The 12172-nt window shown below is 39.4% G+C and overlaps 1 protein-coding gene across 1 annotated transcript in view; it reads left to right on the top strand.

Moving 5' to 3' along the window:
* CHCHD3 (coiled-coil-helix-coiled-coil-helix domain containing 3) overlaps positions 1-12172 on the top strand; it is a 449808-nt gene that overhangs the window by 224301 nt on the left and 213335 nt on the right. The window lies entirely within an intron of this gene.

Raw genomic sequence — 12172 nt, 5'->3', positions numbered from 1 at the left:
TTAAATGTAGTTTTACATTTGCTTGTTTTCTGTGCTTAGCCTTTAAGATTTCTTTGACATTCTGACATAGAGAGCCCAATGACCTCAATAACACTTAATTGTTCACACAAAGGTATTACTTTACTGTATGTTAAACTTGTTTGTGACCCTCTTTATTCTCAGATGTTCTAATCTTAAATTTTTAACCTCTGCACTTTTGCAGGTTATGTTCCTGTAACTTGAATCAAAATTGGTCTAGACGTTTTATTATGGAATCATGTTTTAACCTCTGTACAATAGGGCCTTATGCTCTGACATTTTCAGAAAGTGTTTTCTGTTTGTGTTATGAAAGCTACGTGAGACTGAGCAGCTTCCAGGAGACTTCCTTCTTTAGGGTTGTTGCATAGGAATTTCCAATTAGCTCAATAGGAAGCCTATCACATGAGTTTTTGAATTACTTTACCTTAAGCTTTTAGTAATCCATCTGTAAACTTTCTCTATTTTCGCTGTCTTTGATGTACACTTATATTTTTACTGAATGCAAACTCCCATTTCAGCCTGCTTATTCAATTTCAGATTGCCTTCATTGAGGCTTTTAGTATTTCTTGGAAATATTCATTTAGGCAGTCATTTTAAAAGGGCCATTCATATTTGTGATATGCACAGACAGGCGTGTAAACATTTGCCTTGCATAAATGTTTAAGTCCCCATTTTACAAAGCCAGGATATACACATCTCAATCCCAAGTGCATGCAAATGGCAAGAGGATGTGGTCTGGGCATGTTTTGGACGGGATAGGGTGTGGCAAATTAATAGAAGCTTGCTCCCCATTTCAGAAGAGGACTAAATGTTTACATCCTAAAAGATTGACATTTGGAGCTACACCTGCTGTCAATGTTTAGGATTTCGCAAACTGCTTCTGTTTAGCAGCTCTCCACTGGAGGGATCAGGGGAGAGTTGCCTCCTTAATCCCCCAGTGTTTTTTGTTCCCAAAAGCCAAACTGAAAAGGGATATTAGTTGTGTGACAGCGCTGGGGAAATAAACACTTCAACCTTCACCTAGAAGACCTGAACTCTGCCAATGCATGAGACTTTAAGAAATTCCTTCACTTATGGGATTTCAAATGGACACAACTGCAAGCAACCCACGTCAAAGGGCACACAATCTCATATCATACAAACTGTTAACAGACCAGAGCATAACATTAACAGATATTAAATGGACAGAAACACCCTGGTCTGATCACTTTAAACTAAACCTATCACTACACTGGCGAAAGAAGGGAGTACACCAAACAAAAGAACACACCACATACACATCCAGAGGCCATGTAGACGAGAAAACATTCTGGCAACTGTTATACAACAATGGATGGACAGCACTAACAGAATCCAAAGACTACCTCCTGGAATGGGATAAAAGATGCAAATGCATACTAAATGAAATATCACCTGTATGAACAAGAACATCACGAAAGTATAGCTCGATACCATGGTTCAATGATGAACTGAAAAAATTAAAAACACAAACCAGGCAACATGAATGAGCATGGAAAAAAACAAAAGATGAACAATCATTCAACACATGGAAACGATCACAAAGAAAATACAAATACGCAATAAGACAGCGCAAAAGATCATACTATAAAACCTAATTAGGAACAGATTACAAAGACAAAGAAACTATATCAGCTAGTGAACAAACTCCTAGATACCAACTGGGTCACTGCATCGAACATAGACACCCCATCTACAGACAAACTTGCTAAGTACTTCAATGAAAAAATTGTAAACCTACGCAACACGTTACCCCAAGGCAACACAGACATCAAAAACTTCCTAAATGAGCTGGACCCAATAAATGGAGAACACCCGGCGGACCGCATTTGGCTAAATTCCGCCCTCCTTACCGTTGATGCTGTAACACGGGCGCTCAGGAGGTTTGCCAACACTCACTGCATACTAGACACATGTCCCAACTACTTACTGAAATCAGCCCCTGACTGCTTCATAGTAGATCTCACATCCCACCTAAACTACATGCTTCAGCAAGGTCTCTTCCCGAAGGACAGGAGTAATATTCTTCTCACCCCTATACCGAAAGACACCACAAAAAAAGCAAATGAAATCACCAACTACCGACCAGTAGCATCCAGTCAAACTGATGGAAAGTAAGGTAGCCAAACAACTAACAGACTATATAAACAGATTCTCAATACTACACGAGTCACTGTCTGGCTTTCGCCAGTTACACAGCACAGAAACAGTACTACTCACTCTACTAGCCAAATTCAAGCAGGAAATAGCAAAAAGAAACAACATACTCATCCTCCAATTCGACATGTCTAGTGCATTCAACATGGTAAACCATAACATACTAATAAGATTACTTAACAAATTCGGGATCGCTGGCAACTTACTTAACTGGATCAAGGGTTTCCTAACCACAAGAACCTATCAGGTAAACTCAAACATATCTTCACTGTGGAAAGCAGATTGCGGAGTACCACAAGGATCACCGCTATCCCCGATCCTCTTCAACCTAATGACCCCATCAGCCAAGGTCTTATCCAACCAAGGTTTTAACCCTTTTATCGATGCAGACGATGTCACTATATACATCCCTTATAGATCCACACTGACAGAAATCGCTAACAAAATCAAAACTGGCTTGAACACCATGGACTCTTGGACTAATGCATTTCAACTAAAACTCAATAAAGAAAAAACCCACTGTCTTATCATTTCATCTCAATACACCACGAACACTCCCGCAACTATCAGCACCCCAGACCACACCCTCCCTGTCTCAAACAGCCTGAAAATCCTGGGTGTTACACTGGACCGCTACATTACACTAGAAAGCCAAGTAAAATCCACAAGAAAGAAAATGTTCTCTTCAATGTGGAAACTCAAACATGTGAAACAGTACTTCCCGAGGGAAACATTTTGCAACCTGGTACAATCGATGGTACTGAGCCATGCTGACTACTGTAATGGAATCTACGCAGGATGCAAAGAACAAATCCTAAAGAAGCTTCAGACCGCACAAAACACGGCTGCAAGAATCATCTACGGAAAAACACGATTCAAAAGCGCAAAACCCCTCCGTGAAAAACTACACTGGCTCCCAATCAAAGAACACATCACATTCAAAATCTGCACCCTGGTTCACAAAATTATCTACGGTGAAGCCCCGGGATACATGACAGACCTGATCGACCTACCAACTAGAAACACATCCAAATCAACACGAACATATCTAAATCTGCAGTGCCCAAGCTGCAAAGGACTTAAATACAAATCAACCTTCGCATCCAGCTTTTCCTACATAAGCACACAACTGTGGAACGTGCTACCAAAAGCCTTGAAAACGACGTATGACCACCTAAACTTCCGGAAAACATTAAAAACTAACCTGTTTCACAAGGCATACCCCACCGATCCAACCTAAATGCCTGTTCTCTGCGACACAACAAAACCAAAGGATGTAAACACAACTCTTCCGCTGTACGATGTGTTCAGACCATGTATTTATATTCTATTGTTTATCTCTCTCTCTCTCTCTCTATCGCCAATCACAGTCTTCTTGGTAGTTATTAGATACTCCTATCCGAAAGGGTCTCTTTGAGAGAGAGAACACAACCAACTTCTGCCTCCCTAGAGCTTTGTTTTTATTGAAAAGGTATTTTAACAAATACAGAAAGTGAAACCAATCAGTTATCTTAATACAATGTCGACCCCAGAACCACCTACCCATCCCTCCCCCTCAAGTGTTCCACCCTGTTAAAAACATTACATTGCTTGGTGGTGGTGTTGTCATTGTTGCTTTCACATTTCCTCCACCTCCCCCCAACCTGCCCACACTGCTAGTGTCTAGAGATTCCTTCTTGTTCGGCTGTTTCATCAGTCACCAGTCTGTATTCTTCATTTCTTTTATTCAGGTCCTGTAGTTTCTCCTTCTCCATTGGTCTTTGCAGCTCAATCAGAACTGAGCTATACTTGCTTACAATTCCATGAGCCTTTACAGATCTCCCCACCCCTCCCCAGTTGCTGTGAATGCTGCCTCTGTAGTATACCCCGTTGACTCTCAGAGCACTAGCTGTGCTTGGGAATCAAATGTGGATCAAATATGGCAACCTGGGAATTTTGCTCAGCTGAAAAATGTTACTTAAGATGGTTAGCTGCTTTGGTTACTGCCATTATTGGCCTTAAGGTTTCAGTGAAGAAAGTATCAATGCATGTTGATTAAATTTTAGTTTCTGTCACAGAGAACTAATAGAGCATCAAATTTTAACTGTAATATGTCAGTAAAGCAGAGCTGTCCTTTGACAAATCTGTGATTATTTATTTTATGTACTACATTGCAAAACAGCCAGCGCCATATTAAATCTTAATCAATAACAATGTTTTGCTAATTACAGAAGCGAGTTTATATATTGGCTAAAATTGCTGCTTGTAAATGTTGCATTATATTAACTAAAGCAGCTAATTGCTTGCAGTGGAACAAACATCAGGTTTGCTAAAAGCTTCCATCAGTAGCTTGGAGCTGTCAGCGATGCCTAATATTTCAGTCAATGTGGAAAATAAAGTAATGACATTATAAATACATTTATAGTTCAGGCCAGTTTCTTCTAAAATGCATGTGGCTATTCACTAGGAATGTGTGAAATATGATTTACTTAACACATTTTAGCCCTTCTAATAAGAAATAATTGAGAGAGAAGGAAGAGAGAAAAAAATGGATGCAGTCACTATGGTACATGAATCACAATCTAAATTGCTTGTAATTTCAAAGGCACTTAGTGGGTTTGTGGAGTTTTATATAACGATTCTCGCATTTTGAAAAGGTTATGGGAACAATGGTCTGTTTTTTTGAGTAATTCGGTCCTGTTAAAAATATTAACTTCCTCTTTGTCACATACAAATTGCAATAATGGCCACTTGCAGATTTGATTAGTTAAAAAAAATATATATATACATGTTTGGTGGAATGGGCGTGAAATATATTCACTTCTGTAAAGCTAGCCTTTGTGAGTCTATATGTTATGTTGTTACAAGATGAATGACACCAATTTATATATTACCAGTAGGCTTAGATGGGGATTAGTTAAGGAATTTTGATGATGATTGCTTTTTTAAAGACTGAAAATCAGAGGTCCTCGCTTTATAGTTTAATTGCTTGAAACAATTGTTAGTTTTTTTTTAAGTCTTGTAACTTCCCAACACCACTATCGGTAGCTTTGCCAATTTGCTTGACAATGGCTAATTATATCAAGCCATCTAATTGGCTCTATTATAAATCCCGAGAGCAAAAAATTCGGAATTAAGTACTGCACACATGAGGAAACAATATATTTAATTTTTATTTATTTATATGATGTATTGCTACAGTCAGCTTACAACAGTGTACAAATATCACAAATTTAAAATATAGTACTACTACTACTACTACTTAACACTTCTAAAGCGCTACTAGGGTTACGCAGCGCTGTACAGTTTAACAAAGGAGGACAGTCCCTGCTCAAAGGAGCTTACAATCTAATGGACAAAATCTGCAGTCAAAAAATTTGGGCCAGTCTAGATTTCCTGAATAGAGGTATAATGGTTAGGTGCCGAAGGCGACATTGAAGAGGTGGGCCTTGAGCAAGGATTTGAAGATGGGCAGGGAGGTGGCTTGGTGTATGGGCTCAGGAAGTTTATTCCAAGCATAGGGAGAGGCAAGGCAGAAAGGGCGGAGCCTGGAATTGGCGGTGGTGGAGAAGGGTACAGAGAGGAGGGATTTGTCCTGTGAGCGGAGATGTATAATAATCCACACCCCCATCAATCCACTGTACATGTCCATAGAAGTATAGGGGAAGGGATTTTGAATTTAACTCATGGCGTTTTCAGTTGTAGCTCAAGGTGAGCTACATTCAGGTACCTTAGGGCTTAAAATTTTATATCTGAAGATTCATTAACTTGCCCAAGATGACAAGCAGCCACAGTGAGATTTGAACTGGGCTTCCCTGGTTCTCAGCCTATTGCTCTAAACATTAGGCAACTCCTCCATACTTGATAATCTCAGGTGAACCCTATGTGTAAGGAAAGAAAAAAGCAATTGTTACATTGATATTTAATCCCACAACCTCAGTGTTATATAAGACAGTTTTTGGGAGTTCTAGAAAAATAGTACCCACTATTTTATTCAGTAACCATTCTTAACTGTAATAGTTATTAGCGTAGCTGTATCCAGAACTGTGGCCTCTATAATAATGGAATGTCTCTCTTTGAATAGACTTCTGAGGGGAAACATCCATGAAATAAGTATTCTAGCAGTGCACTCAACCCCAGAGAACAGCAGAATTTTTAATATTTTGGAAAGCAGGGTTGCAGTAAGAGATCTATACTAGTAGTATGCCTGCACATAGATGTCCATACTTCATAGTTGAGTATGGGCATCTATGTGTAGGGATATTGCTTACTATAGTGATATTCTGTTCTTAGGGCACTAATCTACTGCTGGGATAGGAAAATATCAATTATAGCTGAATGTAATTTATCTTGAACTGCTACTGAAAAGACATGGGCTAAGTCCAAATAGCTAATAATGTATAATAATAACCTTATATTTACTGGGGACCATAATAACATCAGAATTGCTATACTGGGTCAGACCAAAGGTCTATCAAGTTCAGTATCCTTTTTCCAGCAATAGGCAGTCTAGGTCAATAAGTGCCTAGCAGAATCCTAAAACTTATCAATGAACTCTCTATAGTCCCTGAGGATGTATATTTACACTAGTAACTGGGTCCAGTAATATATATGCATGAAATATGCAGTTGTTCCAAGCCCCTCTGAAAACAGTCAATAATGTAACATGCATAGTATTCCAAAAGTAAGACCCTCTCACTGACTGCATGAATTAATCTCTTTGTTGGTACTCTCAGTAATTCATCCTGTGAGGATCTTATATTGTGAGGAGGAATATAAGCCATCAACTTGCATGCCAAAAAATAGCAATCTGAATTGGTCAACCTCAGATGTGATCCCCATTATTTTGTTGATGCCTTATCTGTAATTTTGAGCTGGTTTCAATTCTGGTATTAGAAATGATTGATCTTGAGAATTTGTCTTGAAATTTAAAGTTACAAATTAGGGGCCCATTTTACAAAGTGGCAGTAAGCCCAATGCGGGCTTACTGCTTGCTAAAAAGGAAGTACCACTGGGCTACCACAGCAGCCCGGCAGTACTTCCCACCCCTAGTGCACTGTCATATCCAACGCTACAAAAACATATTTATTTATTTTTGCAGCACCGGTGTGTACCAGGCGGTAATTGGGCAGTACCGTGCGCTGCCCAGTTACCTCCAGGTTAACGTGGGAGCACTTACTGCCACCTCAATGTGTGGCGGTAAGGGCCCCCCCCCCCCCCGAAATAGCCGCACATCAAGTGCTTCACTTGCTGCACAGCCATTTCTTTAAAAAAGAAAGCCTACCTTTTACCCGCTGCGGTAAAAGGAGGCCTTGGCATGAGTCAAAAACGCACGCTGACGCCAGGGCAGGCCCCTTTTGCCACAGCTTGGTAAAAGGGGCCCTTGGAGTTCCTTGATTCAAATTCTTAACCCTTGTTCTCCTATTTATGCCTACATTGTTTTTATTAATTTCCTATAATAAAATTTCCCTATTAGTCCGGTTTGTATTCAGAAGACTGTGCTTATTCCAGGTTTTTGCACACCACTGCAGTTAGTAAATAGATCCCACTGAGAATAACTGGACTTGCATTATTTAACATGCACTAAATTGCATTAGCATGCATTAGTGTTCATCAACACATGTAGTAGCTAAGTAAGTTTGTAATTGAAGCAATGGAAGTTGAAATGATTTGCCTGATGTCTCAAGAAAGTTTGAACTCTGACCTTTCTGGTTCTCAGCCTGCTGATCTAATCACTAGGCTATTCTCCACAATCAAAAGAAGCATACTTGCAAATTTTCAGAGTTTAGTTCAGTTTAGTTGTAGATTTCAGATACTGCCTCGTACAATATACCTACTATAATAAAGTGGTTCACAATTTGTGATAGAAAGATTCAGCTTATAGATATACAGGCAGCGAGTTCCAGAGAGATGGAGCTAGGAAAAATAAGTCAGCTCAGTATGTGGACTAACTGGGAAAGTGATACAGGGGGAATATAAAGAGGTTTTCGGTTTGTGACCTAGTTAGTTTAGAGAACAAGGGAATAATAATAATAATAATTTACAAAGTAATAGGGTAGTCCAATCCAAAAGGACTCATGTGCAAGAAGTAGAATCTTAACAGTGGTTTGCTAAATACAGACAGTAATTTCACTGAAGTATTTTGAATATTCTGCAAAATTCTGAGGGTATTTAAATATTAGCCCACAATAAAGAATGTTACAATAGTCCAATAGTCCAACAGATTAGAACCAAAGAGTGCACAAGTGTTTTCAGTACTCCCTTGTCCAAGCAAGATCAGACAGCACAGGTGGAAGTAGCTTTTAACCACAGAGGAGAACTGGCCCACAAAAGAGAGCAGAGAGTCAAAATAGAAACCTGGCAATTTAACCGGGCAACTAGGAGTCCCATTAGTGAAAGAGAAATATTAGAATTATTAGAACGTCCTGTAATGCATAAGGCCATAGATTTAGAGGGGTTCAACTTGTTTACTCATGCTGGTCCAATGGGCGGACAGCATGAGGCAAGCATTCAGGGGGCGGAGGTCTGAATCCTTAGGACCCATGTATTAGTCAACTGAACAGAAATTGTGATGCAACAAGGGCCCTAATATAGGCAAACAATGAGTCTAATCTCAAAAGAAATTTGGTACAGAGGTTCTAATGTAGTTAAACCCTGAATTAGCCATCTGATTAACCTTACTGTAACTGCAATCATGTGAAGTTTTCCAAATCTCTACATTTCTGTCTCTTATCAGACTGAAGGTTTTTTTTTCATAGCAACAGGATGGGAGGAGGCCAATTTTGTTGTGGGCCTTATTTTGTTTAACACATGTATTGGGTTAGCCTTGTGACTCGGCAGTACTGTTGTACAGAATCAGATTTTATTCCTGCGTCAAGCTTTTGCTCTAAAAGCTGGCCAGGGGATACTTCAGAGTTAAGATCCATAATCTAGCACCTTCTAGCTGGATCTAGGGGTCATGCATAAGTTCCAGAGGAAATCACAGCCTATGGGTCCTTGCCAAGGAACATCACTGCTATGGATGGTCTAAGGTTATAAAAACAAGGGAAATTAAAACTTCTGTTACTTAGTAGAGATCAGTTCTGACCAAGTTGGAAGCTCAAAGGATAAGAGAAAGTGTTTATGAACAACGTGAAAAACTAAAATGTGGGCAAAACCATGGGGCCAGATGAGATACATTTTAGAATACTGAGGGAGCTCAGAGAGGTTCTGGCTGGTCCTCATAGATTTGTGTACTAAATCCTTGGACACAGGAAAAGATCCACATGATTGGAAAAGAGTGGATGTGGTCCCTCTTCACAAAAATGGTGACAGAGAAGAAATAGGAAACTACAGGCCAGTAAGCCTCACTTCAGTGGTTGGAAAAGTAATAGATGCACAGTTAAAGTACTATATAGAATAGTGAACTTCCTAGAATCCAAAGGGTTGCAAGATTCACCAAAGGAAAATCATGAAGAAAACTGGATTGTGGACATGAGCCAGATGTAGTCTGCTCAGGAGTTCTTTTACTAAAGCTTAGTTCAAGTTATCTGCAGCAGGGCCCATAGGAATAAAATGGGCCCTGAAGCAGATAACTTGAACTAAGCTTTAGTAAAAGACGCCCTTAGAACTCAGAAAAGCCATCGAAACTGTACCTCATAGGATTGAAGATAGGACTCAAAATGGTGAACTGCATTAGAAATTGGTTTACTGACAGGCGACAGAGGGTTAAGGCTAATAGAATTCACTTTAAGAAAAGACATGCGAGTAGTGGAATCCCTCAGAGACTGGTACTGGAGTCAACTCAATTCAAGTTTGTGAGGGACATTGCTGAAGGTTGGAAGGAAAAGTTTACCTTTTTGCAGATGACGCAAAGCTTTGCAACACAGTGGACACTTCAGAGGGGGTGGACATGAGAAGTGGTCTACAAAAATTAGAAGAATGGTCTAATATTTCGCAATTGAAATTTAATGCAAAGAAGTGCAATCTGATTAACTTGGATGTAGAAATTCAAAGGAGCTGTGTATGATAGCAGGAGAGGCTGATATGCACAGACCAGGAAAGGGACCTTCAGGATAATGTCTGAGGATCTCAAGGCATCAAAACGATGCAACATCACAGTGGCCAAAGCTAGAAGGATGCTAGGCCACCTAAAGATGGAGACATAACCAGAAGAAGGGAATGTTAACTGCCCTTGTAGGAGTCATTGGTGAAGCTCAACTTGGAGTACTGTGTTCAGTTTTGGAAGCCGTATCTTGCTAAGGATATAAAAAGGCTGGAAGCCGATGGGGTCAAAAATGGTACAATATTTGTGCCAAAGACATGAGAAGAGATTTGAAGCCTTGTAATATGTATACCCTAGAGAAAAGGAGGGATAGGGAGATATAATACAGGCATTTAAATACTGTATCACGGGTTTGATATACTGCCTTTCTGTGGTACAACCAAAGCAGTTTACATTTATTATGTGTAGGTACTCTGGAAAGTTAACATACGAATAAATCTTTTTCAGAGAAGTGCAAGTGATAGAACTAGAAGACATCAACTAAATTTGAAGGGTGGGAGACTCAGAGTAACATCAGGAAATATTTTTTCAAGGAGAGGGTGGTGGATGCCTGTAATATTCTCTCAGACGAGGTTGTGGTGACAAAAACAGTGAAGGAATTTAAAAATACATGGAATAAATACAGAGGATCCCTATATAGAAAGAGCATAGAATCAAAGTATAGCAAAACTAACCTTCTATCCTCTTTCACCGTCAGTGACATTACCCCATGTTGTAAGGACTTGCTATCCTGCTTGAAACTTTAATTCAACATTCCAAGAGCTGTTTGAAACTTGAACTTGTCTGACCAAGAAATCATGAAGCACAGAACAAGGCAGAGTATTTTATTTTGCAATTTTAACCTGGAAGCTGTCTATGCTTACTAGAGAAAAAATGCAAGATTTGCAGACAGAGCCACTGACCCATCAATCAAACCCTGCTAGGTTTCATCGATGGCCCTTGGTGCCAATTAGGAAAGTAAGAAACCCAAATCCTGCTACCAGGTTACATTTTGTTGCCAATTAGAGCACTTTCTAGGTTTTCTGTATCAAGGAAGCAGGGATCTCTAGGTCAAATATAAACACCCTACCTGACTGAGATGACACAAAAAATAAGAACCTCTGGGGGAGGAGAAACAGAAATCATCCAAAGATCTCAAACTCTGCAGTTCTACTAATACTAGCAATACATATCATATAATGTGAGACACTTTATTTAGAAGGAAAAACAGAGAAAGTAGTAAACATTATGAGACTTTTCTGGAAGCATTGACTGGGCAGCGGCACAACTATTCTGCTAACATATCCAAGTTATTACAATTGGTGTTAAATCATAAAGCAAATTTCATTTTTTATTGATCAACCCTTAACGCTGTTCTTCTCCCATTCCTCAGTAGGACCAAGATTCATCACTAAGCTTTAAAAAAAAAAAGGGGGGGGGGAGGTTACATATGCTGAGAAACAGTCCATATTAGAAAAAAAACATTATACAAATATATCAAAGGACCCGAAAATTTTAGACTAAGTTGTTTGGCCCCTAGCTGTCTTCTTCTTCTAATATGCCATTGTCTATATTGTTCGTTATTCCTGGGTCACTTATCAAAATGTGTAAACTGCTTCAATTTCTTTTAATGATTTGTGATATATCAAATAAATCTGAAACTTGAAACAAAGTTACCGGATTTTGGGTAGGCAAATCTTGGATACTTGTTCTTCCAAACCAAGGATGCCACAGAGTTCTAAGTTTTGAGGGATGGGCATTTGCACCATTCAACCTGAAATGGCTTATTCTCGCTGTTTTCTCTGTCAGTTCTGCTTTTTCATTCTGTTTTACTCTGTAAAAGTGAATTCTTAATTTATTTTCTTTGGTTCTCCTAATTATACTTTTTCCTTGTGTTCCCTCCCTCTTCCTATTGATCTCTCCTCCTTCCTTTCTCTTGTGGACGTGAAGAGGGAGGGACTAAAGTGCAGCCACAGA

The sequence above is a fragment of the Microcaecilia unicolor genome, chromosome 10 (genome assembly GCF_901765095.1).
Source record: "Microcaecilia unicolor chromosome 10, aMicUni1.1, whole genome shotgun sequence".
In the NCBI taxonomy this organism is placed as follows: Eukaryota; Metazoa; Chordata; class Amphibia; order Gymnophiona; family Siphonopidae; genus Microcaecilia; species Microcaecilia unicolor.
This window is presented reverse-complemented; position numbering and strand designations above follow the sequence as displayed.